The sequence below is a fragment of the Triturus cristatus genome, chromosome 5_1 (genome assembly GCF_964204655.1).
Source record: "Triturus cristatus chromosome 5_1, aTriCri1.1, whole genome shotgun sequence".
NCBI lineage: Eukaryota > Metazoa > Chordata > Amphibia > Caudata > Salamandridae > Triturus > Triturus cristatus.
Genome location: NC_140587.1, coordinates 515,762,925 through 515,790,163, shown reverse-complemented (window position 1 = coordinate 515,790,163; position 27,239 = coordinate 515,762,925).

Here is a 27,239-nt window from a genome sequence, read left to right as displayed (position 1 = left end):
CTTCTGTGCCCATGACGAGATGGTCTCGTCATGGAGCACAGTCGCGCTGTGCCCATGACGAGACCATCTCGTCATGGGACCCACCCTTGGGGGAAGCGCTGGCGCTCCCCCCGTGATTCCGCGATCTTTTTTTTTTTTTGCTGGGGAGGCAGGGGAAGACCTTCCCCTGCCTCCCCCCGCCCCCCCATCCCGCGTCATCAATGACGTCAGCGCGGGAGCCGCACTGACGTCACCGGAGGCTTCCCCTTTGCTCTCCGAGGCGCTGGAAGCCATTTGCTTCCTGCGCGTCGGAGAGTAAAGGTCAGTTTTGGGGCTGGGGAGGGGGTGTTAGTGCATCTGTGGGGTAGGTAGGGTGGGGGCACAATGTTGGGGGGTTGGAAATGTTTTTGGGAACACTCTGCTTTGTTCCTGCGCTTGGATCGTCCAAGCGCAGGTGATTTTATGTGCAATTTACAAAAAAAAAAAACGCTCGTTTTCGTTTCTTTGTCGTTTTCGAGCGTAGGGGTGCTGCTAGCGTGGGATGGGGGTGGGGGGCTAAATAAAGTAATTATTAGGGGTTGCAAAGTGGCCAGATTGATTGTATGTGCATTCAAAAACACCAGAATTATTTTGTTTTCCAGTGTAGTGGTACATTCGTTTTCTGGGCTTCTTTTGAACAGCATTGTTTTTCCCAGGGGGCAAAATAAAGTTAGACAGAGGGATTGCAAAGTGGCCAGATTGATTTATTTTACATCTTGTGATCGGTGGGTGCTGGCAGGGGGGTGGGGGGTGAAACAAAATAGGTCAGAGGGGTTGCAAAGTGCCCTGTTCTTTTTTTTAGTATGCAAATACACCAGCATCACAGAGTTTGCCAGTGAAGTGCTACTTTAGTTTACTCGTGTAACGTTGAAGACCATTGTTGTTCCCAGGGGGGTGAAATAAAGTGAGACAGAGGGGTTGCAAAGTGGCCAGATTGATTTTATTTGCTTCCAAGTACACCAGCATCAGAGTTTGCCAGTGAAGTGCTACTTTCGTTTACTCGTCTAACTTTGAACAGCATTGTTGTTCCCAGGGGGGGCGAAATAAAGTAAGACAGAGGGGTTGCAAAGTAGCCAGATTGATTTTATTTGCTTCCAAGTACACCAGCATCAGAGTTTGCCAGTGAAGTGCTACTTTCGTTTACTCGTCTAACTTTGAACAGCATTGTTGTTCCCAGGGGGTGCGAAATAAAGTAAGACAGAGGGGTTGCAAAGTGGCCAGATTGATTTTATTTGCATCCAAGTACACCAGCATCAGAGTTTGCCAGTGCAGTGCGACTTTCGTTTTCTCGTCTTCCTTTGAACAGCATTGTTGTTCCCGGGGGGGGGGGGGGGCGAAATAAAGTAAGACAGAGGGGTTGTAAAGTGGCCAGATTGTTTTTATTTGCATCCAAGTACACCAGCATCAGAGTTTGCCAGTGAAGTGCTTCTTTCGTTTTCTTGTCTTCCTTTGAACAGTATTGTTGTTCCCAGGGGGGGCGAAATAAAGTAAGACAGAGGGGTTGCAAAGTGGCCAGATTGATTTCATTTGCATCCAAGTACACCAGCATCAGAGTTTGCCAGTGAAGTTCTACTTTTGTTTTCCCGTCTTCCTTTGAACAGTATTGTTGTTCCCAGGGGGGGCGAAATAAAGTAAGACAGAGGGGTTGCTAAGTGGCCAGATTGTTTTTATTTGCATCCAAGTACAACAGCATCAGAGTTTGCCAGTGAAGTGCTTCTTACGTTTTCTCATCTAACTTTGAACAGCATTGTTGTTCCCGGGGGGGGGGGCGAAATAAAGTAAGACAGAGGGGTTGCAAAGTGGCCAGATTGATTTCATTTGCATCCAAGTACACCAGCATCAGAGTTTGCCAGTGTATTGCTAATTTCGTTTTCTCGTCTTCCTTTGAACAGCATTGTTGTTTCCAGGGTGGGAGAGTGTACTATTTCTGGAGGTACTGCAATACCTGGTTGATGGGTGAATTGGAAAACACAATGTGCACCATGGTTCTGTGTTTATGGATGTGGTCTACCATACTGCTTATGTTTTGTAAGAATGTAAGCAATGGACAGTGAAACGGTTCCCTTCAGGGCCCTCTAGTCATGTCCATAAATTTTCCAGTGAAACCACTCGCTGATTTCTGAATAGTTAGTGAGCGATCGTTTAGGTAACCATGTTGTTTCTGCTTACATTTCACATGCTTTGCATTCCCTAGGAGTGTTTTTTGTTTTTTTAGGCAGCGTATTACTCTTATCAAGTGCATAATTTGAATTGAGCCACATCCAAGTGTTTATAGCGGGCACAATTAGGTTATAGCTGAAGGCAGTGCAAGTTTCTCTCAGTGGGCAAGTATGGCGTTCAGTGGGGATGTGGCACTATTGCCGGAGCTGTTGAATTTGGAAATGGGGAACCGGGTTCTGCATTCATGACCAGTCTACCACACCACTGTACTGAGGGAGCACATTCCCATGCTACACCGTAGAAGGCCCCACTAGACCTTAGAAGGCTTGATGTCTTAGCACAAGCAGGTGTACTGTAGTGGTGTCAACTTACAAAAGAGTACAAGTAGAGGTATAAAAGTGCAATAAATGGCAGACACGCAAAACACAGGAACACACTGGGTAGGCACTTCTACGGGCATGGAGAACAGAATTTCCTATAATGTAAAGACTTCCTTCACACAATAGAGAGGGTGTGAATTAAGTTTGGAAGTGTCTTTGCAGGAGGAGAACTTTGAGGTTAGTTTTGAAGGACTGGGAAGAGGGAGGGGGTGGTCCGGAGCTGAGGCTCAGTTCCAGATTCTCGCCGCGTTGCTTGTAAAGGATTGGGCCATTGATCTTTCCTTTTTGAAAGTGGGAGGGTCAAGCAATACATTTTGCGCAGTACGTGATGGTCTAGAGCATTATATGCATATGTTACAATAAAGTTTTTTTTCTTTTTATTCTAGTCTAAAGCTTTTCGACGGTGGCTGTTCTGCAGTTTTGTGTAGTTGCATTGTGTTGGTAAGAAATTTTTTGTTGTTGTATTTACACCAAATGAGTAATAATATAATGTCTGAATGAATTGTTTTGTAAGTGATGTCATAATGGCGGCATATTTAGTTAGTGGTTTGAGCATGAAATTCTTTGTGATGTGTTTTGCATAGTCTTATGTGTAATTGCTTTTCTCTTTTTTTTTAGTGGGATATTGTTGATCCATACTGTGTCTGTACAGAGTTGGTGGTGGTGAGTAGTTTAGCTGCCTCTGGCAAGTGAGTGGTATTGTTTTGGAGTATATTTGAGTTTTTGATAAAGGTGCTTTTTGTTTTTTACTTATTTTACAGAGTTTGTTGTTGTTGACTTGTTTGACAAGTTACCTTTATTAGTAAGCAATATGGCTAGCCGTAGAATGACTGCTCAACAGGTGGTTGGTATGCTTCTTGAATCTTCCTCTGAGCATGATTATGAGACTGACAGTGCTTCTGAGGGAGAGGAGGGAGGGGAAGATTATGGCAGTGAGTTTTCTCTCAACATGGAATCATCGGATGATGAAGGTACTCTCAGTGCAGATGAAGGTACTCTTGGTGTGGATGAAGCAACTCTCAGTGCGGATAAGGTGCCTGTCTTAGAGGAGGAAACTGCTGTGCCGATGGTGCAAGAGGCATCTGGATTGCAGTCTGAGGCTGCTAGGCTTCCTACTGGAAGTGCTGGACTTTGGGTTGATCCAAACATGGTGCAGCCAGTGTTGCCTGCCTTTAGCGGTGATGCAGGGTGTACAGTGAATTGTGAAAACTTTTTGCCTATACAGTTTTTTCAGTTGTTTATGGATGATGTATTTTTGGGTGAGATTGTTGAGCAGACGAATTTGTATGCTGATCAGTTTTTGAGGAACAACAGCGACAAACTTAGGCCCCAGTCTAGAGCTACCCGGTGGACTCCCACATATCTGGAAGAGATGAAGAAGTTTCTGGGTTTGACTTTATTGATGGGTGTGGTAAGGAAGCCAACCTTGGCTTCATATTGGTCTACTAGCCCCTTGTTGGCAACTGCCATATTTCCTGCAGTTATGACTCGTAATCGGTATTTACTTTTGCTACGTATGCTGCATTTTGTTGATAATTCTATGGCGTTGCCACGAGATCACCCTGACTGTGACCGTCTTTTTAAGATTCGGCCCGTTCTTGATCACTTAGTGGATCGATTTTCTGAGATCTATACTCCAGGGAAAGAAATATCTATTGATGAGTCTTTGGTCTTGTTCAAGGGCCATTTGGTTTTTAGGCAGTACATCCCTAGCAAGAGGGCACGCTATGGAATTAAGCTGTATATGTTGTCTGAGAGTAGGACAGGATATGTATTTAATTTTCGTGTGTACACTGGTAGAGATTCTGCTATTGACCCCCCAGGTTGTCCGTCCACTTTTGGAGTTGCAGAGAAAATTGTGTGGGATCTTGCTAGGAGACTGTTTAACAGAGGCCACCATTTGTACCTTGATAACTTCTATACTGCTGTGCAATTATTTAAGGAATTGTATAAAGTGGACACTTTTGCATGAGGCACAATCCGCTCTAACCGTAAGGCTTATCCGAAAGAGCTTGTTTGCAAAAAACTTCAGAGGGGGCAGTGCAGTTCCTTGCGTAGTGATGAACTACTAGCTGTAAAATTTGTGGACAGGAGGGATGTGTACATGCTGACTACCATCCATGATGAGAGAACTTCACCTGTGACTGTTTGGGGTCAGGTTGCTGAAGTGCGCAAACCTGTGTGCATTCTAGACTACAATAAGCACATGGGTGGTGTTGACAGAGTAGATCAGAGGTTGGAACCTTACTCTGCTATTCGGAAGGCTTATGTTTGGTATAAGAAGTTGGCCATCCATTTCTTCGAATTAGCAATGTTCAATGCTTTTATTGTGTTCAAGGAGTGCTCTCCTGCGTCAAAGTTGACATTTCTTCAGTTTCAGCACTCTGTGATAGCTAGCCTTGTTGCTGTGGAACAGGCAAGCGTTCCTAGATTTGGAGTGGTGGAGGATGTGGTTCGATTGAAAGATCACCACTTTCCTGATTTCATCCCTCCCACACCGGCAAAAGATTTTCCCACTAGGAGATGCAGAGTCTGTTGGCGAAGAGGTACGCGGAAGGAGATTCGTATGTATTGCCCCGACTGTCCATCTAAACCTGGGCTGTGTGTCCCTGCTTGTTTTAGAGCGTACCATACTCAAAAGATTTTTTGGGAGCATTCATGAGTGGTAAAGTTAACTGATTGGTTTGTAGTCTTTGAAAAATTTGATTCTGTTTCAAGGTTGCCGTTAGTGCAATGTGTTTAGTTTCTGATTTTGTGTTTGTAGATTTGTATCTATTTGTGATTTGTTTGTGTTTCTATTTTTGTCTAAAAAAATCCTAAATGTGTTGGCAGTGTGTGTGGACTGGCATGTCTTTGGCGGTGTACGTGGAGTTGTGCTTGGCTGGCGGTGTGCATGGACTGGTGCTTGGCTGGTGGTGTGCGTGGACTGGTGCTTGGCTGGCGGTGTGCGTGGACTGGTGCTTGGCTGGCGGTGTGCGTGGACTGGTGCTTGGCTGGCGGTGTGCGTGGACTGGTGCTTGGCTGGCGGTGTGCGTGGACTGGTGCTTGGCTGGCGGTGTGCGTGGACTGGTGCTTGGCTGGCGGTGTGCGTGGACTGGTGCTTGGCTGGCAGTGTGCGTGGACTGGTGCTTGGCTGGTGGTGTGTGTGGACTGGTGCTTGGCTGGCGGTGTTGGTTGAACTGGTGCTTGGCTGGCGGTGTGCCTGGACTGGCGCTTGGCTGGTGGTGTGCCTGGACTGGCGCTTGGCTGGTGGTGTGCCTGGACTGGTGCTTGGCTGGTGGTGTGCCTGGACTGGCGCTTGGCTAGCGGTGTGCGTGGACTGGTGTTTAGCTAGCGGTGTGCGTGGACTGGTGCTCGGCTAGCGGTGTGCGTGGACTGGCGCTCGGCTGGCTGTGTGTGAGTAGTGACTTGCTGCTGGTCACTACACACTGCTAGCTGAGTGCCACTCCACGCAATCCATCTGCTTGTGTAGTTGCTGCGTCAGGAATGTGGGCGTGTGAAAGTGATGGGCCCTTGAATGGCGCTGTGTGCTGGTGTGAGTTTTGTTATGTGATGGGCCCGCGTCTGGCGGTGTGAATGGTTTTGTATGTGTCACGCGTATGAAAGGTGTATGAATGGCCTGTAAAGAGGTTGGTGCCTTGTCGTGGCTTTACAGCTCACGAGCTGTGAGTCAATGGTTCAGTTTCTCGCCCTTTCAATTATTAACAGTGCATTTCATTTTTGTGAAATCACTTGATAATACAATTGTATAATCTGAACCATCACTCACCCTCGTGCCAAATCCAACCAGTATGTGTGCGTGCTTGAAAAGTAGATGGCTGTGCAGTAATATTTGCCTTTCTGAAGCAGGGTGTACCTTGTCCCTTTTGTGAATTTTGTAATGTGTTGTTTTTGTGCCTGATGGTGCGAATGGTCTTGTGTGTATCACGTATGAAAGATGTGTGAATGGCCTGTAAAGCGGTTGGTGCCTTGCCGTGGCTTTACAGCTCACGAGCTGCGAGTCATTGGTTCAGTTTTTTCTGAATTATTGACAGTGCATTTCATTTTTGGGAAATCTCTTGTTAATAAAATTTAATATACTGAACCATCACTCGCCCTCGTGCCAAATCCAACCAGTATGTGTGTGCGTTTGAGGAATAGGTGGCTGTGCAGGATTCTTGGTCTTTTTAGTTTCTCTGCCAAGGTGTATGTTCCATGTATAAATAACCCACCAACTGTAGATATTGTCATAATCCCATGGGAGTTCATGGAGATGTCTCTCTTGTGCATTACAAAAAGTTTTTTATCCTCAATGTCCTGCAAACCTCACAATATCTGTCACATTGTTCATGCAATATTGTGCCGAAATTCTCACGTTGTAGAAACAATGTCAAAACGTTCTGGTTTTGCAAGGGGGTCAACTGTCTTTTTGGCCTGTGCTCGGCGGCCATCTAGGCAAACCTACCAAACCCATACATTTCTGAAAACTAGACACCCGGGGGCTTCCAGGGAGGTATGGCTTGCGTGGATCCCCCAACGTTTCCTTACCCAGAATCCCCTGCAAACCTCAATTTTAGCTGAAAATATCACTTTTTTCACACTTTTTTGTGTGGGAAAGTTGTGGCATCACCGGGCTCACTCAAATTTCACACCTCCCAGCGTTCCCCTGGGTCTCCCGGTAAAAATGGTGCCTCACTTGTGTGGGAGGCCCAAGTACCCGCGACAGGCAAGGGCCCCAAACATAGTGAGGCGACATCAACATTGCCTATCTCAAAACCACCAGGTTTTGCAAGGGGGGTCTCTTGGCTTTTTGGCCCGGGGCACGGCAGCCATACCTCCCTGGAAGCCCCTGGGTGTCTAGTTTTCAGAAATGTATGGGTTTGGTAGGTTTCCCTAGATGGCCGCCGTGCCCCGGGCCAAAAAGCCAAGAGACCCCCCTTGCAAAACCAGGTGGTTTTGAGATAGGCAATGTTGATGTCGCCTCACTACGTTTGGGGCCCTTGCCTGTCGCGGGTACTTGGGCCTCCCACACAAGTGAGGCACCATTTTTACCGGGAGACCCAGGGGAACGCTGGGAGGTGTGAAATTTGAGTGAGCCCGGTGATGCCACAACTTTCCCACACAAAAAAGTGTGAAAAAAGTGATTTTTTCAGCTAAAATTGAGGTTTGCAGGGGATTCTGGGTAAGGAAACGTTGGGGGATCCACGCAAGCCATACCTCCCTGGAAGCCCCCAGGTGTCTAGTTTTCAGAAATGTATGGGTTTGATAGGTTTCCCTAGATGGCCACCGTGCCCCGGGCCAAAAAGCCAAGAGACCCCCCTTGCAAAACCAGGTGGTTTTGAGATAGGCAATGTTGATGTCGCCTCACTACGTTTTGGGCCCTTGCCTGTCGCGGGTACTTGGGCCTCCCACACAAGTGAGGCACCATTTTTACCGGGAGACCCAGGGGAACGCTGGGAGGTGTGAAATTTGAGTGAGCCCGGTGATGCCACAACTTTCCCACACAAAAAAGTGTGAAAAAAGTGATTTTTTCAGCTAAAATTGAGGTTTGCAGGGGATTCTGGGTAAGGAAACGTTGGGGGATCCACGCAAGCCATACCTCCCTGGAAGCCCCCGGGTGTCTAGTTTTCAGAAATGTATGGGTTTGGTAGGTTTCCCTAGATGGCCGCCGTGCCCCGGGCCAAAAAGCCAAGAGACCCCCCTTGCAAAACCAGGTGGTTTTGAGATAGGCAATGTTGATGTCGCCTCACTACGTTTGGGGCCCTTGCCTGTCGCGGGTACTTGGGCCTCCCACACAAGTGAGGCACCATTTTTACCGGGAGACCCAGGGGAATGCTGGGAGGTGTGAAATTTGAGTGAGCCCGGTGATGCCACAACTTTCCCACACAAAAAAGTGTGGAAAAAGTGATTTTTTCAGCTAAAATTGAGGTTTGCAGGGGATTCTGGGTAAGGAAACGTTGGGGGATCCACGCAAGCCATACCTCCCTGGAAGCCCCCAGGTGTCTAGTTTTCAGAAATGTATGGGTTTGATAGGTTTCCCTAGATGGCCACCGTGCCCCGGGCCAAAAAGCCAAGAGACCCCCCTTGCAAAACCAGGTGGTTTTGAGATAGGCAATGTTGATGTCGCCTCACTACGTTTTGGGCCCTTGCCTGTCGCGGGTACTTGGGCCTCCCACACAAGTGAGGCACCATTTTTACCGGGAGACCCAGGGGAACGCTGGGAGGTGTGAAATTTGAGTGAGCCCGGTGATGCCACAACTTTCCCACACAAAAAAGTGTGAAAAAAGTGATTTTTTCAGCTAAAATTGAGGTTTGCAGGGGATTCTGGGTAAGGAAACGTTGGGGGATCCACGCAAGCCATACCTCCCTGGAAGCCCCCGGGTGTCTAGTTTTCAGAAATGTATGGGTTTGGTAGGTTTCCCTAGATGGCCGCCGTGCCCCGGGCCAAAAAGCCAAGAGACCCCCCTTGCAAAACCAGGTGGTTTTGAGATAGGCAATGTTGATGTCGCCTCACTACGTTTGGGGCCCTTGCCTGTCGCGGGTACTTGGGCCTCCCACACAAGTGAGGCACCATTTTTACCGGGAGACCCAGGGGAATGCTGGGAGGTGTGAAATTTGAGTGAGCCCGGTGATGCCACAACTTTCCCACACAAAAAAGTGTGGAAAAAGTGATTTTTTCAGCTAAAATTGAGGTTTGCAGGGGATTCTGGGTAAGGAAACGTTGGGGGATCTGCGCTAGCCATACCTCCCTGGAAGCCCCCGGGTGTCTAGTTTTCAGAAATGTATGGGTTCGGTAGGTTTCCCTAGATGGCCGCCGTGCCCCGGGCCAAAAAGCCAAGAGACCCCCCTTGCAAAACCAGGTGGTTTTGAGATAGCAATGTTGATGTCGCCTCACTACGTTTGGGGCCCTTGCCTGTCGCGGGTACTTGGGCCTCCCACACAAGTGAGGCACCATTTTTACCGGGAGACCCAGGGGAACGCTGGGAGGTGTGAAATTTGAGTGAGCCCGGTGATGCCACAACTTTCCCACACAAAAAAGTGTGAAAAAAGTGATTTTTTCAGCTAAAATTGAGGTTTGCAGGGGATTCTGGGTAAGGAAACGTTGGGGGATCCACGCAAGCCATACCTCCCTGGAAGCCCCCGGGTGTCTAGTTTTCAGAAATGTATGGATTTGATAGGTTTCCCTAGATGGCCACCGTGCCCCGGGCCAAAAAGCCAAGAGACCCCCCTTGCAAAACCAGGTGGTTTTGAGATAGGCAATGTTGATGTCGCCTCACTACGTTTTGGGCCCTTGCCTGTCGCGGGTACTTGGGCCTCCCACACAAGTGAGGCACCATTTTTACCGGGAGACCCAGGGGAACGCTGGGAGGTGTGAAATTTGAGTGAGCCCGGTGATGCCACAACTTTCCCACACAAAAAAGTGTGAAAAAAGTGATTTTTTCAGCTAAAATTGAGGTTTGCAGGGGATTCTGGGTAAGGAAACGTTGGGGGATCCACGCAAGCCATACCTCCCTGGAAGCCCCCGGGTGTCTAGTTTTCAGAAATGTATGGGTTTGGTAGGTTTCCCTAGATGGCCGCCGTGCCCCGGGCTAAAAAGCCAAGAGACCCCCCTTGCAAAACCAGGTGGTTTTGAGATAGGCAATGTTGATGTCGCCTCACTACGTTTTGGGCCCTTGCCTGTCGCGGGTACTTGGGCCTCCCACACAAGTGAGGCACCATTTTTACCGGGAGACCCAGGGGAACGCTGGGAGGTGTGAAATTTGAGTGAGCCCGGTGATGCCACAACTTTCCCACACAAAAAAGTGTGAAAAAAGTGATTTTTTCAGCTAAAATTGAGGTTTGCAGGGGATTCTGGGTAAGGAAACGTTGGGGGATCTGCGCTAGCCATACCTCCCTGGAAGCCCCCAGGTGTCTAGTTTTCAGAAATGTATGGGTTCGGTAGGTTTCCCTAGATGGCCGCCGTGCCCCGGGCCAAAAAGCCAAGAGACCCCCTTGCAAAACCAGGTGGTTTTGAGATAGGCAATGTTGATGTCGCCTCACTACGTTTTGGGCCCTTGCCTGTCGTGGGTACTTGGGCCTCCCACACAAGTGAGGCACCATTTTTACCGGGAGACCCATGGGAATGCTGGGAGGTGTGAAATTTGAGTGAGCACGGTGATGCCACTACTTTCCCACACAAAAAAGTGTGGAAAAAGTGATTTTTTCAGCTAAAATTGAGGTTTGCAGGGGATTCTGGGTAAGGAAACGTTGGGGGATCTGCGCTAGCCATACCTCCCTGGAAGCCCCCGGGTGTCTAGTTTTCAGAAATGTATGGGTTTGGTAGGTTTCCCTAGATGGCCGCCGTGCCCCGGGCCAAAAAGCCAAGAGACCCCCCTTGCAAAACCAGGTGGTTTTGAGATAGGCAATGTTGATGTCGCCTCACTACGTTTTGGGCCCTTGCCTGTCGCGGGTACTTGGGCCTCCCACACAAGTGAGGCACCATTTTTACCGGGAGACCCAGGGGAACGCTGGGAGGTGTGAAATTTGAGTGAGCCCGGTGATGCCACAACTTTCCCACACAAAAAAGTGTGGAAAAGTGATTTTTTCAGCTAAAATTGAGGTTTGCAGGGGATTCTGGGTAAGGAAACGTTGGGGGATCCACGCAAGCCATACCTCCCTGGAAGCCCCCGGGTGTCTAGTTTTCAGAAATGTATGGGTTTGGTAGGTTTCCCTAGATGGCCGCCGTGCCCCGGGCCAAAAAGCCAAGAGACCCCCCTTGCAAAACTAGGTGGTTTTGAGATAGGCAATGTTGATGTCGCCTCACTACGTTTGGGGCCCTTGCCTGTCGCGGGTACTTGGGCCTCCCACACAAGTGAGGCACCATTTTTACCGGGAGACCCAGGGGAACGCTGGGAGGTGTGAAATTTGAGTGAGCCCGGTGATGCCACAACTTTCCCACACAAAAAAGTGTGAAAAAAGTGATTTTTTCAGCTAAAATTGAGGTTTGCAGGGGATTCTGGGTAAGGAAACGTTGGGGGATCCACGCAAGCCATACCTCCCTGGAAGCCCCCGGGTGTCTAGTTTTCAGAAATGTATGGATTTGGTAGGTTTCCCTAGATGGCCGCCGTGCCCCGGGCCAAAAAGCCAAGAGACCCCCCTTGCAAAACCAGGTGGTTTTGAGATAGGCAATGTTGATGTCGCCTCACTACGTTTGGGGCCCTTGCCTGTCGCGGGTACTTGGGCCTCCCACACAAGTGAGGCACCATTTTTACCGGTAGACCCAGGGAAACGCTGGGAGGTGTGAAATTTGAGTGAGCCCGGTGATGCCACAACTTTCCCACACAAAAAAGTGTGGAAAAAGTGATTTTTTCAGCTAAAATTGAGGTTTGCAGGGGATTCTGGGTAAGGAAACGTTGGGGGATCTGTGCTAGCCATACCTCCCTGGAAGCCCCCGGGTGTCTAGTTTTCAGAAATGTATGGGTTTGGTTGGTTTCCCTAGATGGCCGCCGTGCCCCGGGCCAAAAAGCCAAGAGACCCCCCTTGCAAAACCAGGTGGTTTTGAGATAGGCAATGTTGATGTCGCCTCACTACGTTTGGGGCCCTTGCCTGTCGCGGGTACTTGGGCCTCCCACACAAGTGAGGCACCATTTTTACCGGGAGACCCAGGGGAACGCTGGGAGGTGTGAAATTTGAGTGAGCCCGGTGATGCCACAACTTTCCCACACAAAAAAGTGTGAAAAAAGTGATTTTTTCAGCTAAAATTGAGGTTTGCAGGGGATTCTGGGTAAGGAAACGTTGTGGGATCCACGCAAGCCATACCTCCCTGGAAGGCCCTGGGTGTCTAGTTTTCAGAAATGTATGGGTTTGGTAGGTTTCCCTAGATGGCCGCCGTGCCTCGGGCCAAAAAGCCAAGAGACCCCCCTTGCAAAACCAGGTGGTTTTGAGATAGGCAATGTTGATGTCGCCTCACTACGTTTTGGGCCCTTGCCTGTCGCGGGTACTTGCGCCTCCCACACAAGTGAGGCACCAATTTTTACCGGGAGACCCAGGGGAACGCTGGGAGGTGTGAAATTTGAGTGAGCCCGGTGATGCCACAACTTTCCCACACAAAAAAGTGTGAAAAAAGTGATTTTTTCAGCTAAAATTGAGGTTTGCAGGGGATTCTGGGTAAGGAAACGTTGGGGGATCCACGCAAGCCATACCTCCCTGGAAGCCCCCGGGTGTCTAGTTTTCAGAAATGTATGGATTTGGTAGGTTTCCCTAGATGGCCACCGTGCCCCGGGCCAAAAAGCCAAGAGACCCCCCTTGCAAAACCAGGTGGTTTTGAGATAGGCAATGTTGATGTCGCCTCACTACGTTTTGGGCCCTTGCCTGTCGCGGGTACTTGGGCCTCCCACACAAGTGAGGCACCATTTTTACCAGGAGACCCAGGGGAACGCTGGGAGGTGTGAAATTTGAGTGAGCCCGGTGATGCCACAACTTTCCCACACAAAAAAGTGTGAAAAAAGTGATTTTTTCAGCTAAAATTGAGGTTTGCAGGGGATTCTGGGTAAGGAAACGTTGGGGGATCCACGCAAGCCATACCTCCCTGGAAGCCCCCGGGTGTCTAGTTTTCAGAAATGTAGGGGTTTGGTAGGTTTCCCTAGATGGCCGCCGTGCCCCGGGCCAAAAAGCCAAGAGACCCCCCATGCAAAACCAGGTGGTTTTGAGATAGGCAATGTTGATGTCGCCTCACTAAGTTTTGGGCCCTTGCCTGTCGCGGGTACTTGGGCCTCCCACACAAGTGAGGCACCATTTTTACCGGGAGACCCAGGGGAACGCTGGGAGGTGTGAAATTTGAGTGAGCCCGGTGATGCCACAACTTTCCCACACAAAAAAGTGTGAAAAAAGTGATTTTTTCAGCTAAAATTGAGGTTTGCAGGGGATTCTGGGTAAGGAAACATTGGGGGATCTGCGCTAGCCATACCTCCCTGGAAGCCCCCGGGTGTCTAGTTTTCAGAAATGTATGGGTTTGGTAGGTTTCCCTAGATGGCCGCTGTGCCCCGGGCCAAAAAGCCAAGAGACCCCCTTGCAAAACCAGGTGGTTTTGAGATAGGCAATGTTGATGTCGCCTCACTACGTTTTGGGCCCTTGCCTGTCGCGGGTACTTGGGCCTCCCACACAAGTGAGGCACCATTTTTACCGGGAGACCCAGGGGAATGCTGGGAGGTGTGAAATTTGAGTGAGCACGGTGATGCCACAACTTTCCTACACAAAAAAGTGTGGAAAAAGTGATTTTTTCAGCTAAAATTGAGGTTTGCAGGGGATTCTGGGTAAGGAAACGTTGGGGGATCTGCGCTAGCCATACCTCCCTGGAAGCCCCCGGGTGTCTAGTTTTCAGAAATGTATGGGTTTGGTAGGTTTCCCTAGATGGCCGCCGTGCCCTGGGCCAAAAAGCCAAGAGACCCCCCATGCAAAACCAGGTGGTTTTGAGATAGGCAATGTTGATGTCGCCTCACTACGTTTGGGTCCCTTGCCTGTCGCGGGTACTTGGGCCTCCCACACAAGTGAGGCACCATTTTTACCGGGAGACCCAGGGGAACGCTGGGAGGCGTGAAATTTGAGTGAGCCCGGTGATGCCACAACTTTCCCACACAAAAAAGTGTGAAAAAAGTGATTTTTTCAGCTAAAATTGAGGTTTGCAGGGGATTCTGGGTAAGGAAACGTTGGGGGATCCACGCAAGCCATACCTCCCTGGAAGGCCCCGGGTGTCTAGTTTTCAGAAATGTATGGGTTTGGTAGGTTTCCCTTGATGGCCGCCGTGCCTCGGGCCAAAAAGCCAAGAGACCCCCCTTGCAAAACCAGGTGGTTTTGAGATAGGCAATGTTGATGTCGCCTCACTACGTTTTGGGCCCTTGCCTGTCGCGGGTACTTGCGCCTCCCACACAAGTGAGGCACCAATTTTACCGGGAGACCCAGGGGAACGCTGGGAGGTGTGAAATTTGAGTGAGCCCGGTGATGCCACAACTTTCCCACACAAAAAAGTGTGAAAAAAGTGATTTTTTCAGCTTAAATTGAGGTTTGCAGGGGATTCTGGGTAAGGAAACGTTGGGGGATCCACGCAAGCCATACCTCCCTGGAAGCCCCCGGGTGTCTAGTTTTCAGAAATGTATGGGTTTGGTAGGTTTCCCTAGATGGCCGCCGTGCCCCGGGCCAAAAAGCCAAGAGACCCCCCTTGCAAAACCAGGTGGTTTTGAGATAGGCAATGTTGATGTCGCCTCACTACGTTTTGGGCCCTTGCCTGTCGCGGGTACTTGGGCCTCCCACACAAGTGAGGCACCATTTTTACCGGGAGACCCAGGGGAACGCTGGGAGGTGTGAAATTTGAGTGAGCCCGGTGATGCCACAACTTTCCCACACAAAAAAGTGTGGAAAAAGTGATTTTTTCAGCTACAATTGAGGTTTGCAGGGGATTCTGGGTAAGGAAACGTTGGGGGATCTGTGCTAGCCATACCTCCCTGGAAGCCCCCGGGTGTCTAGTTTTCAGAAATGTATGGGTTTGGTAGGTTTCCCTAGATGGCCGCCGTGCCCCGGGCCAAAAAGCCAAGAGACCCCCCTTGCAAAATCAGGTGGTTTTGAGATAGGCAATGTTGATGTCGCCTCACTACGTTTGGGGCCCTTGCCTGTCGCGGGTACTTGGGCCTCCCACACAAGTGAGGCACCATTTTTACCGGGAGACCCAGGGGAACGCTGGGAGGTGTGAAATTTGAGTGAGCCCGGTGATGCCACAACTTTCCCACACAAAAAAGTGTGAAAAAAGTGATTTTTTCAGCTAAAATTGAGGTTTGCAGGGGATTCTGGGTAAGGAAACGTTGGGGGATCCACGCAAGCCATACCTCCCTGGAAGCCCCCGGGTGTCTAGTTTTCAGAAATGTATGGGTTTGGTAGGTTTCCCTAGATGGCCGCCGTGCACCGGGCCAAAAACCCAAGAGACCCCCCTTGCAAAACCAGGTGGTTTGGAGATAGGCAATTTTGATGTCACCTCACTATGTTTTGCGCCGTTTCCTGTCGCGGGCACTAGGCCGACCAACACAAGTGAGGTACCGTTTTTCTCGGAAGACTTTGGGGAACGCGGCGTGGGTGGAAAATTGTGGATCCACGCAGATTCCAGAACTTTCCATCACAGAAAGGTGGGGAAAATGTGTTTTTTTTGTCAATTTTGTACGTTTGCAAGGGATTCTGGGTAACAGACCATGGTGGGAGACAGTCAAATCACCCCATCCTGGATTCCCCTGGGTGTCTACTTTTCAAAAATGTATAGGTTTGCTAGGTTTCCCAAGGTGCCCGCAGAGCTAGGGTTCAAAAACTACAGCTAGTCATTTTTCCAAAAAAGGGTCTTTTTTCACTGCGAAATTGAGGTGTGACCAGGGTGCGTTTTGCGCCGTTTCCTGTCGCGGGCACTAGGCCGACCCACACAAGTGAGGTACCATTTTTCTCGAAAGACTTTGGAGAACACGGGGTGGGTGGAAATTTGTGGATCCACGCAGATTCCGGAACTTTCCACGACAGAAATGTGTGGAAAATGTGTTTTTTTTGCCAATTATTTAGGTTTGCAAGGGATTCTGGGTAACAGACCCTGGTGGGAGGCAGTCAAGTCACCCCATCCTGGATTCCCCTGGGTGTCTAGTTTTCAAAAATGTATAGGTTTGCTAGGTTTCCGAAGGTGCCCGCAGAGCTAGGGTTCAAAACCTACAGCTAGTAATTTTTCCAAAAAAGGGTCATTTTTCACTGCGAAATTGAGGTGTGACCAGGTTGCGTTTTGCGCCGTTTCCTGTCGCGGGCACTAGGCCGATCCACACAAGTGAGGTACTGTTTTTCTCGTAAGACTTTGGGGAATGCAGGGTGGGTGGAAATTGGTGGATCCACGCAGATTCCGGAACTTTCCACGACAGAAATGTGGGGAAAATGTGTTTTTTTTGCCAATTTTTTAGGTTTGCAAGGGATTCTTGGTAACAGACCCTGGTGGGCGGCAGTCAAGTCACCCCATCCTGGATTCCCCTGCGTGTCTAGTTTTCAAAAATGTATAGGTTTGCTAGGTTTCCCAAGGTGCCCGCAGAGCTAGGGTTCAAAAACTACAGCTAGTCATTTTTCCAAAAAAGGGTCATTTTTCCCTGCGAAATTGAGGTGTGACCAGGTTGCGTTTTGCGCCGTTTCCTGTCACGGGCACTAGGCCGACCCACACAAGTGAGGTACAGTTTTTCTCGTAAGACTTTGGGGAACACGGGGTGGGTGGAAATTTGTGGATCCACGCAGATTCCGGAACTTTCCACGACAGAAATGTGTGGAAAATGTGTTTTTTTGCCAATTTTTTAGGTTTGCAAGGGATTCTGGGTAACAGACCCTGGTGGGAGGCAGTCAAGTCACCCCATCCTGTATTCCCCTGGATGTCTAGTTTTCAAAAATGTATAGGTTTGCTAGGTTTCCCAAGGTGCCCGCAGAGCTAGGGTTCAAAAACTACAGCTAGTCATTTTTCCAAAAAAGGGACATTTTTCACTGCGAAATTGAGGTGTGACCAGGTTGCGTTTTGCGCCGTTTCCTGTCGCGGGCACTAGGCCGACCCACACAAGTGAGGTACCGTTTTTCTCGTAAGACTTTGGGGAACACGGGGTGGGTGGAAATTTGTGGATCCACGCAGATTCCGGAACTTTCCACGACAGAAATGTGTGGAAAATGTGTTTTTTTTGCCAATTTTTTAGGTTTGCAAGGGATTCTGGGTAACAGACCCTGGTGGGAGGCAGTCAAGTCACCCCATCCTGGATTCCCCTGGGTGTCTAGTTTTCAAAAATGTATAGGTTTGCTAGGTTTCCCAAGGTGCCCGCAGAGCTAGGGTTCAAAAACTACAGCTAGTCAGTTTTCCAAAAAAGGGTCATTTTTCACTGCGAAATTGAGGTGTGACCAGGTTGCGTTTTGCGCCGTTTCCTGTCGCGGGCACTAGGCCGATCCACACAAGTGAGGTACCCTTTTTCTGGTAAGACTTTGGGGAACGCGGGGTGGGTGGAAATTTGTGGATCCACGCAGATTCCGGAACTTTCCACGACAGAAATGTGTGGAAAATGGGTTTTTTTTTGGCCAATTTGTTAGGTTTGCAAGGGATTCTGGGTAACAGACCCTGGTGGGAGGCAGTCAAGTCACCCCATCCTGGATTCCCCTGGGTGTCTAGTTTTCAAAAATGTATAGGTTTGCTAGGTTTCCCAAGGTGCCCGCAGAGCTAGGGTTCAAAAACTACAGCTAGTCAGTTTTCCAAAAAAGGGTCATTTTTCACTGCGAAATTGAGGTGTGACCAGGTTGCGTTTCGCGCCGTTTCCTGTCGCGGGCACTAGGCCGATCCACACAAGTGAGGTACCCTTTTTCTGGTAAGACTTTGGGGAATGCGGGGTGGGTGGAAATTTGTGGATCCACGCAGATTCCGGAACTTTCCACGACAGAAATGTGTGGAAAATGTGGTTTTTTTGGACAATTTTTTAGGTTTGCAAGGGATTCTGGGTAACAGACCCTGGTGGGAGGCAGTCAAGTCACCCCATCCTGGATTCCCCTGGGTGTCTAGTTTTCAAAAATGTATAGGTTTTCTAGGTTTCCCGAGGTGCCCGCAGAGCTAGGGTTCAAAAACTACAGCTAGTCAGTTTTCCAAAAAAGGGTCATTTTTCACTGCGAAACTGAGGTGTGACCAGGTTGCGTTTTGCGCCGTTTCCTGTCGCGGGCACTAGGCCGACCCACACAAGTGAGGTACCGTTTTTCTCGAAAGACTTTGGGGAACGCGGGATGGGTGGAAATTTGTGGATCCACGCAGATTCCGGAACTTTCCACGACAGAAATGTGTGGAAAATGTGGTTTTTTTGCCAATTTTTTAGGTTTGCAAGGGATTCTGGGTAACAGACCCTGGTGGGAGGCAGTCAAGTCACCCCATCCTGGATTCCCCTGGGTGTCTACTTTTCAAAAATGTATAGGTTTGCTAGGTTTCCCAAGGTGCCCGCAGAGCTAGGGTTCAAAAACTACAGCTAGTCATTTTTCCAAAAAAGGGTCATTTTTCACTGCGAAATTGAGGTGTGACCAGGTTGCGTTTTGCGCCGTTTCCTGTCGCGGGCACTAGGCCGACCCACACAAGTGAGGTACCGTTTTTCTCTTAAGACTTTGGGGAACACGGGGTGGGTGGAAATTTGTGGATCCACGCAGATTCCGGAACTTTCCACGACAGAAATGTGTGGAAAATGTGGTTTTTTTGCCAATTTTTTAGGTTTGCAAGGGATTCTGGGTAACAGACCCTGGTAGGAGGCAGTCAAGTCACCCCATCCTGGAATCCCCTGGGTGTCTAGTTTTCAAAAATGTATAGGTTTGCTAGGTTTCCCAAGGTGCCCGCAGAGCTAGGGTTGAAAAACTACAGCTAGTCATTTTTCCAAAAAAGGGTCATTTTTCACTGCGAAATTGAGGTGTGACCAGGTTGCGTTTTGTGCCGTTTCCTGTCGCGGGCACTAGGCCGACCCACACAAGTGAGGTACAGTTTTTCTTGTAAGACTTTGGGGAACACGGGGTGGGTGGAAATTTGTGGATCCACGCAGATTCCGGAACTTTCCACGACAGAAATGTGTGGAAAATGTGTTTTTTTTGCCAATTTTTTAGGTTTGCAAGGGATTCTGGGTAACAGACCCTGGTGGGAGGCAGTCAAGTCACCCCATCCTGGATTCCCCTGGGTGTCTATTTTTCACAAATGTATAGGTTTGCTCGGTTTCCCAAGGTGCCCGCAGAGCTAGGGTTCAAAAACTACAGCTAGTCATTTTTCCAAAAAAGGGACATTTTTCACTGCGAAATTGAGGTGTGACCAGGTTGCGTTTTGCGCCGTTTCCTGTCGCGGGCACTAGGCCGACCCACACCAGTGAGGTACCGTTTTTCTCGTAAGACTTTGGGGAACACGGGGTGGGTGGAAATTTGTGGATCCACGCAGATTCCGGAACTTTCCACGACAGAAATGTGTGGAAAATGTGGTTTTTTTGCCAATTTTTTAGGTTTGCAAGGGATTCTGGGTAACAGACCCTGGTGGGAGGCAGTCAAGTCACCCCATCCTGGATTCCCCTTGGTGTCTAGTTTTCAAAAATGTATAGGTTTGCTAGGTTTCCCAAGGTGCCCGCAGAGCTAGGGTTCAAAAACTACAGCTAGTCAGTTTTCCAAAAAAGGGTCATTTTTCACTGCGAAATTGAGGTGTGACCAGGTTGCGTTTTGCGCCGTTTCCTGTCGCGGGCACTAGGCCGATCCACACAAGTGAGGTACCAATTTTACCGGGAGACCCAGGGGAACGCTGGGAGGTGTGAAATTTGAGTGAGCCCGGTGATGCCACAACTTTCCCACACAAAAAAGTGTGAAAAAAGTGATTTTTTCAGCTAAAATTGAGGTTTGCAGGGGATTCTGGGTAAGGAAACGTTGGGGGATCCACGCAAGCCATACCTCCCTGGAAGCCCCCGGGTGTCTAGTTTTCAGAAATGTATGGGTTTGGTAGGTTTCCCTAGATGGCCGCCGTGCCCCGGGCCAAAAAGCCAAGAGACCCCCCTTGCAAAACCAGGTGGTTTTGAGATAGGCAATGTTGATGTCGCCTCACTACGTTTTGGGCCCTTGCCTGTCGCGGGTACTTGGGCCTCCCACACAAGTGAGGCACCATTTTTACCGGGAGACCCAGGGGAACGCTGGGAGGTGTGAAATTTGAGTGAGCCCGGTGATGCCACAACTTTCCCACACAAAAAAGTGTGGAAAAAGTGATTTTTTCAGCTAAAATTGAGGTTTGCAGGGGATTCTGGGTAAGGAAACGTTGGGGGATCTGTGCTAGCCATACCTCCCTGGAAGCCCCCGGGTGTCTAGTTTTCAGAAATGTATGGGTTTGGTAGGTTTCCCTAGATGGCCGCCGTGCCCCGGGCCAAAAAGCCAAGAGACCCCCCTTGCAAAATCAGGTGGTTTTGAGATAGGCAATGTTGATGTCGCCTCACTACGTTTGGGGCCCTTGCCTGTCGCGGGTACTTGGGCCTCCCACACAAGTGAGGCACCATTTTTACCGGGAGACCCAGGGGAACGCTGGAAGGTGTGAAATTTGAGTGAGCCCGGTGATGCCACAACTTTCCCACACAAAAAAGTGTGAAAAAAGTGATTTTTTCAGCTAAAATTGAGGTTTGCAGGGGATTCTGGGTAAGGAAACGTTGGGGGATCCACGCAAGCCATACCTCCCTGGAAGCCCCCGGGTGTCTAGTTTTCAGAAATGTATGGGTTTGGTAGGTTTCCCTAGATGGCCGCCGTGCACCGGGCCAAAAACCCAAGAGACCCCCCTTGCAAAACCAGGTGGTTTGGAGATAGGCAATTTTGATGTCACCTCACTATGTTTTGCGCCGTTTCCTGTCGCGGGCACTAGGCCGACCCACACAAGTGAGGTACCGTTTTTCTCGGAAGACTTTGGGGAACGCGGCGTGGGTGGAAAATTGTGGATCCACGCAGATTCCAGAACTTTCCATCACAGAAAGGTGGGGAAAATGTGTTTTTTTTGTCAATTTTGTACGTTTGCAAGGGATTCTGGGTAACAGACCATGGAGGGAGACAGTCAAATCACCCCATCCTGGATTCCCCTGGGTGTCTACTTTTCAAAAATGTATAGGTTTGCTAGGTTTCCCAAGGTGCCCGCAGAGCTAGGGTTCAAAAACTACAGCTAGTCATTTTTCCAAAAAAGGGTCATTTTTCACTGCGAAATTGAGGTGTGACCAGGTTGCGTTTTGCGCCGTTTCCTGTCGCGGGCACTAGGCCGATCCACACAAGTGAGGTACCGTTTTTCTCGTAAGACTTTGGGGAACGCAGGGTGGGTGGAAATTGGTGGATCCACGCAGATTCCGGAACTTTCCACGACAGAAATATGGGGAAAATGTGTTTTTTTTGCCAATTTTTTAGGTTTGCAAGGGATTCTGGGTAACAGACCCTGGTGGGAGGCAGTCAAGTCACCCCATCCTGGATTCCCCTGGGTGTCTAGTTTTCAAAAATGTATAGGTTTGCTAGGTTTCCGAAGGTGCCCGCAGAGCTAGGGTTCAAAAACTACAGCTAGTAATTTTTCCAAAAAAGGGTCATTTTTCACTGCGAAATTGAGGTGTGACCAGGTTGCGTTTTGCGCCGTTTCCTGTCGCGGGCACTAGGCCGATCCACACAAGTGAGGTACCGTTTTTCTCGTAAGACTTTGGGGAACGCAGGGTGGGTGGAAATTGGTGGATCCACGCAGATTCCGGAACTTTCCACGACAGAAATATGGGGAAAATGTGTTTTTTTTGCCAATTTTTTAGGTTTGCAAGGGATTCTGGGTAACAGACCCTGGTGGGAGGCAGTCAAGTCACCCCATCCTGGATTCCCCTGCGTGTCTAGTTTTCAAAAATGTATAGGTTTGCTAGGTTTCCCAAGGTGCCCGCAGAGCTAGGGTTCAAAAACTACAGCTAGTCATTTTTCCAAAAAAGGGTCATTTTTCATTGCGAAATTGAGGTGTGACCAGGTTGCGTTTTGCGCCGTTTCCTGTCACGGGCACTAGGCCGACCCACACAAGTGAGGCACAGTTTTTCTCGTAAGACTTTGGGGAACACGGGGTGGGTGGAAATTTGTGGATCCACGCAGATTCCGGAACTTTCCACGACAGAAATGTGTGGAAAATGTGTTTTTTTTGCCAATTTTTTAGGTTTGCAAGGGATTCTGGGTAACAGACCCTGGTGGGAGGCAGTCAAGTCACCCCATCCTGTATTCCCCTGGATGTCTAGTTTTCAAAAATGTATAGGTTTGCTAGGTTTCCCAAGGTGCCCGCAGAGCTAGGGTTCAAAAACTACAGCTAGTCATTTTTCCAAAAAAGGGACATTTTTCACTGCGAAATTGAGGTGTGACCAGGTTGCGTTTTGCGCCGTTTCCTGTCGCGGGCACTAGGCCGACCCACACAAGTGAGGTACCGTTTTTCTCGTAAGACTTTGGGGAACACGGGGTGGGTGGAAATTTGTGGATCCACGCAGATTCCGGAACTTTCCACGACAGAAATGTGTGGAAAATGTGTTTTTTTTGCCAATTTTTTAGGTTTGCAAGGGATTCTGGGTAACAGACCCTGGTGGGAGGCAGTCAAGTCACCCCATCCTGGAATCCCCTGGGTGTCTAGTTTTCAAAAATGTATAGGTTTGCTAGGTTTCCCAAGGTGCCCGCAGAGCTAGGGTTGAAAAACTACAGCTAGTCATTTTTCCAAAAAAGGGTCATTTTTCACTGCGAAATTGAGGTGTGACCAGGTTGCGTTTTGTGCCGTTTCCTGTCGCGGGCACTAGGCCGACCCACACAAGTGAGGTACAGTTTTTCTTGTAAGACTTTGGGGAACACGGGGTGGGTGGAAATTTGTGGATCCACGCAGATTCCGGAACTTTCCACGACAGAAATGTGTGGAAAATGTGTTTTTTTTGCCAATTTTTTAGGTTTGCAAGGGATTCTGGGTAACAGACCCTGGTGGGAGGCAGTCAAGTCACCCCATCCTGGATTCCCCTGGGTGTCTAGTTTTCACAAATGTATAGGTTTGCTCGGTTTCCCAAGGTGCCCGCAGAGCTAGGGTTCAAAAACTACAGCTAGTCATTTTTCCAAAAAAGGGACATTTTTCACTGCGAAATTGAGGTGTGACCAGGTTGCGTTTTGCGCCGTTTCCTGTCGCGGGCACTAGGCCGACCCACACCAGTGAGGTACCGTTTTTCTCGTAAGACTTTGGGGAACACGGGGTGGGTGGAAATTTGTGGATCCACGCAGATTCCGGAACTTTCCACGACAGAAATGTGTGGAAAATGTGGTTTTTTTGCCAATTTTTTAGGTTTGCAAGGGATTCTGGGTAACAGACCCTGGTGGGAGGCAGTCAAGTCACCCCATCCTGGATTCCCCTTGGTGTCTAGTTTTCAAAAATGTATAGGTTTGCTAGGTTTCCCAAGGTGCCCGCAGAGCTAGGGTTCAAAAACTACAGCTAGTCAGTTTTCCAAAAAAGGGTCATTTTTCACTGCGAAATTGAGGTGTGACCAGGTTGCGTTTTGCGCCGTTTCCTGTCGCGGGCACTAGGCCGATCCACACAAGTGAGGTACCAATTTTACCGGGAGACCCAGGGGAACGCTGGGAGGTGTGAAATTTGAGTGAGCCCGGTGATGCCACAACTTTCCCACACAAAAAAGTGTGAAAAAAGTGATTTTTTCAGCTAAAATTGAGGTTTGCAGGGGATTCTGGGTAAGGAAACGTTGGGGGATCCACGCAAGCCATACCTCCCTGGAAGCCCCCGGGTGTCTAGTTTTCAGAAATGTATGGGTTTGGTAGGTTTCCCTAGATGGCCGCCGTGCCCCGGGCCAAAAAGCCAAGAGACCCCCCTTGTAAAACCAGGTGGTTTTGAGATAGGCAATGTTGATGTCGCCTCACTACGTTTTGGGCCCTTGCCTGTCGCGGGTACTTGGGCCTCCCACACAAGTGAGGCACCATTTTTACCGGGAGACCCAGGGGAACGCTGGGAGGTGTGAAATTTGAGTGAGCCCGGTGATGCCACAACTTTCCCACACAAAAAAGTGTGGAAAAAGTGATTTTTTCAGCTAAAATTGAGGTTTGCAGGGGATTCTGGGTAAGGAAATGTTGGGGGATCTGTGCTAGCCATACCTCCCTGGAAGCCCCCGGGTGTCTAGTTTTCAGAAATGTATGGGTTTGGTAGGTTTCCCTAGATGGCCGCCGTGCCCCGGGCCAAAAAGCCAAGAGACCCCCCTTGCAAAATCAGGTGGTTTTGAGATAGGCAATGTTGATGTCGCCTCACTACGTTTGGGGCCCTTGCCTGTCGCGGGTACTTGGGCCTCCCACACAAGTGAGGCACCATTTTTACCGGGAGACCCAGGGGAACGCTGGGAGGTGTGAAATTTGAGTGAGCCCGGTGATGCCACAACTTTCCCACACAAAAAAGTGTGAAAAAAGTGATTTTTTCAGCTAAAATTGAGGTTTGCAGGGGATTCTGGGTAAGGAAACGTTGGGGGATCCACGCAAGCCATACCTCCCTGGAAGCCCCCGGGTGTCTAGTTTTCAGAAATGTATGGGTTTGGTAGGTTTCCCTAGATGGCCGCCGTGCACCGGGCCAAAAACCCAAGAGACCCCCCTTGCAAAACCAGGTGGTTTGGAGATAGGCAATTTTGATGTCACCTCACTATGTTTTGCGCCGTTTCCTGTCGCGGGCACTAGGCCGACCCACACAAGTGAGGTACCGTTTTTCTCGGAAGACTTTGGGGAACGCGGCGTGGGTGGAAAATTGTGGATCCACGCAGATTCCAGAACTTTCCATCACAGAAAGGTGGGGAAAATGTGTTTTTTTTGTCAATTTTGTACGTTTGCAAGGGATTCTGGGTAACAGACCATGGAGGGAGACAGTCAAATCACCCCATCCTGGATTCCCCTGGGTGTCTACTTTTCAAAAATGTATAGGTTTGCTAGGTTTCCCAAGGTGCCCGCAGAGCTAGGGTTCAAAAACTACAGCTAGTCATTTTTCCAAAAAAGGGTCTTTTTTCACTGCGAAATTGAGGTGTGACCAGGGTGCGTTTTGCGCCGTTTCCTGTCGCGGGCACTAGGCCGACCCACACAAGTGAGGTACCATTTTTCTCGAAAGACTTTGGAGAACACGGGGTGGGTGGAAATTTGTGGATCCACGTAGATTCCAGAACTTTCCACGACAGAAATGTGTGGAAAATGTGTTTTTTTTGCCAATTATTTAGGTTTGCAAGGGATTCTGGGTAACAGACCCTGGTGGGAGGCAGTCAAGTCACCCCATCCTGGATTCCCCTGGGTGTCTAGTTTTCAAAAATGTATAGGTTTGCTAGGTTTCCGAAGGTGCCCGCAGAGCTAGGGTTCAAAAACTACAGCTAGTAATTTTTCCAAAAAAGGGTCATTTTTCACTGCGAAATTGAGGTGTGACCAGGTTGCGTTTTGCGCCGTTTCCTGTCGCGGGCACTAGGCCGATCCACACAAGTGAGGTACCGTTTTTCTCGTAAGACTTTGGGGAACGCAGGGTGGGTGGAAATTGGTGGATCCACGCAGATTCCGGAACTTTCCACGACAGAAATATGGGGAAAATGTGTTTTTTTTGCCAATTTTTTAGGTTTGCAAGGGATTCTGGGTAACAGACCCTGGTGGGAGGCAGTCAAGTCACCCCATCCTGGATTCCCCTGCGTGTCTAGTTTTCAAAAATGTATAGGTTTGCTAGGTTTCCCAAGGTGCCCGCAGAGCTAGGGTTCAAAAACTACAGCTAGTCATTTTTCCAAAAAAGGGTCATTTTTCATTGCGAAATTGAGGTGTGACCAGGTTGCGTTTTGCGCCGTTTCCTGTCACGGGCACTAGGCCGACCCACACAAGTGAGGTACAGTTTTTCTCGTAAGACTTTGGGGAACACGGGGTGGGTGGAAATTTGTGGATCCACGCAGATTCCGGAACTTTCCACGACAGAAATGTGTGGAAAATGTGTTTTTTTTGCCAATTTTTTAGGTTTGCAAGGGATTCTGGGTAACAGACCCTGGTGGGAGGCAGTCAAGTCACCCCATCCTGTATTCCCCTGGATGTCTAGTTTTCAAAAATGTATAGGTTTGCTAGGTTTCCCAAGGTGCCCGCAGAGCTAGGGTTCAAAAACTACAGCTAGTCATTTTTCCAAAAAAGGGACATTTTTCACTGCGAAATTGAGGTGTGACCAGGTTGCGTTTTGCGCCGTTTCCTGTCGCGGGCACTAGGCCGACCCACACAAGTGAGGTACCGTTTTTCTCGTAAGACTTTGGGGAACACGGGGTGGGTGGAAATTTGTGGATCCACGCAGATTCCGGAACTTTCCACGACAGAAATGTGTGGAAAATGTGTTTTTTTTGCCAATTTTTTAGGTTTGCAAGGGATTCTGGGTAACAGACCCTGGTGGGAGGCAGTCAAGTCACCCCATCCTGGATTCCCCTGGGTGTCTAGTTTTCAAAAATGTATAGGTTTTCTAGGTTTCCCGAGGTGCCCGCAGAGCTAGGGTTCAAAAACAACAGCTAGTCAGTTTTCCAAAAAAGGGTCATTTTTCACTGCGAAACTGAGGTGTGACCAGGTTGCGTTTTGCGCCGTTTCCTGTCGCGGGCACTAGGCCGACCCACACAAGTGAGGTACCGTTTTTCTCGAAAGACTTTGGGGAACGCGGGGTGGGTGGAAATTTGTGGATCCACGCAGATTCCGGAACTTTCCACGACAGAAATGTGTGGAAAATATGGTTTTTTTGCCAATTTTTTAGGTTTGCAAGGGATTCTGGGTAACAGACCCTGGTGGGAGGCAGTCAAGTCACCCCATCCTGGATTCCCCTGGGTGTCTAGTTTTCAAAAATGTATAGGTTTGCTCGGTTTCCCAAGGTGCCCGCAGAGCTAGGGTTCAAAAACTACAGCTAGTCATTTTTCCAAAAAAGGGACATTTTTCACTGCGAAATTGAGGTGTGACCAGGTTGCGTTTTGCGCCGTTTCCTGTCGCGGGCACTAGGCCGACCCACACAAGTGAGGTACCGTTTTTCTCGTAAGACTTTGGGGAACACGGGGTGGGTGGAAATTTGTGGATCCACGCAGATTCCGGAACTTTCCACGACAGAAATGTGTGGAAAATGTGGTTTTTTTGCCAATTTTTTAGGTTTGCAAGGGATTCTGGGTAACAGACCCTGGT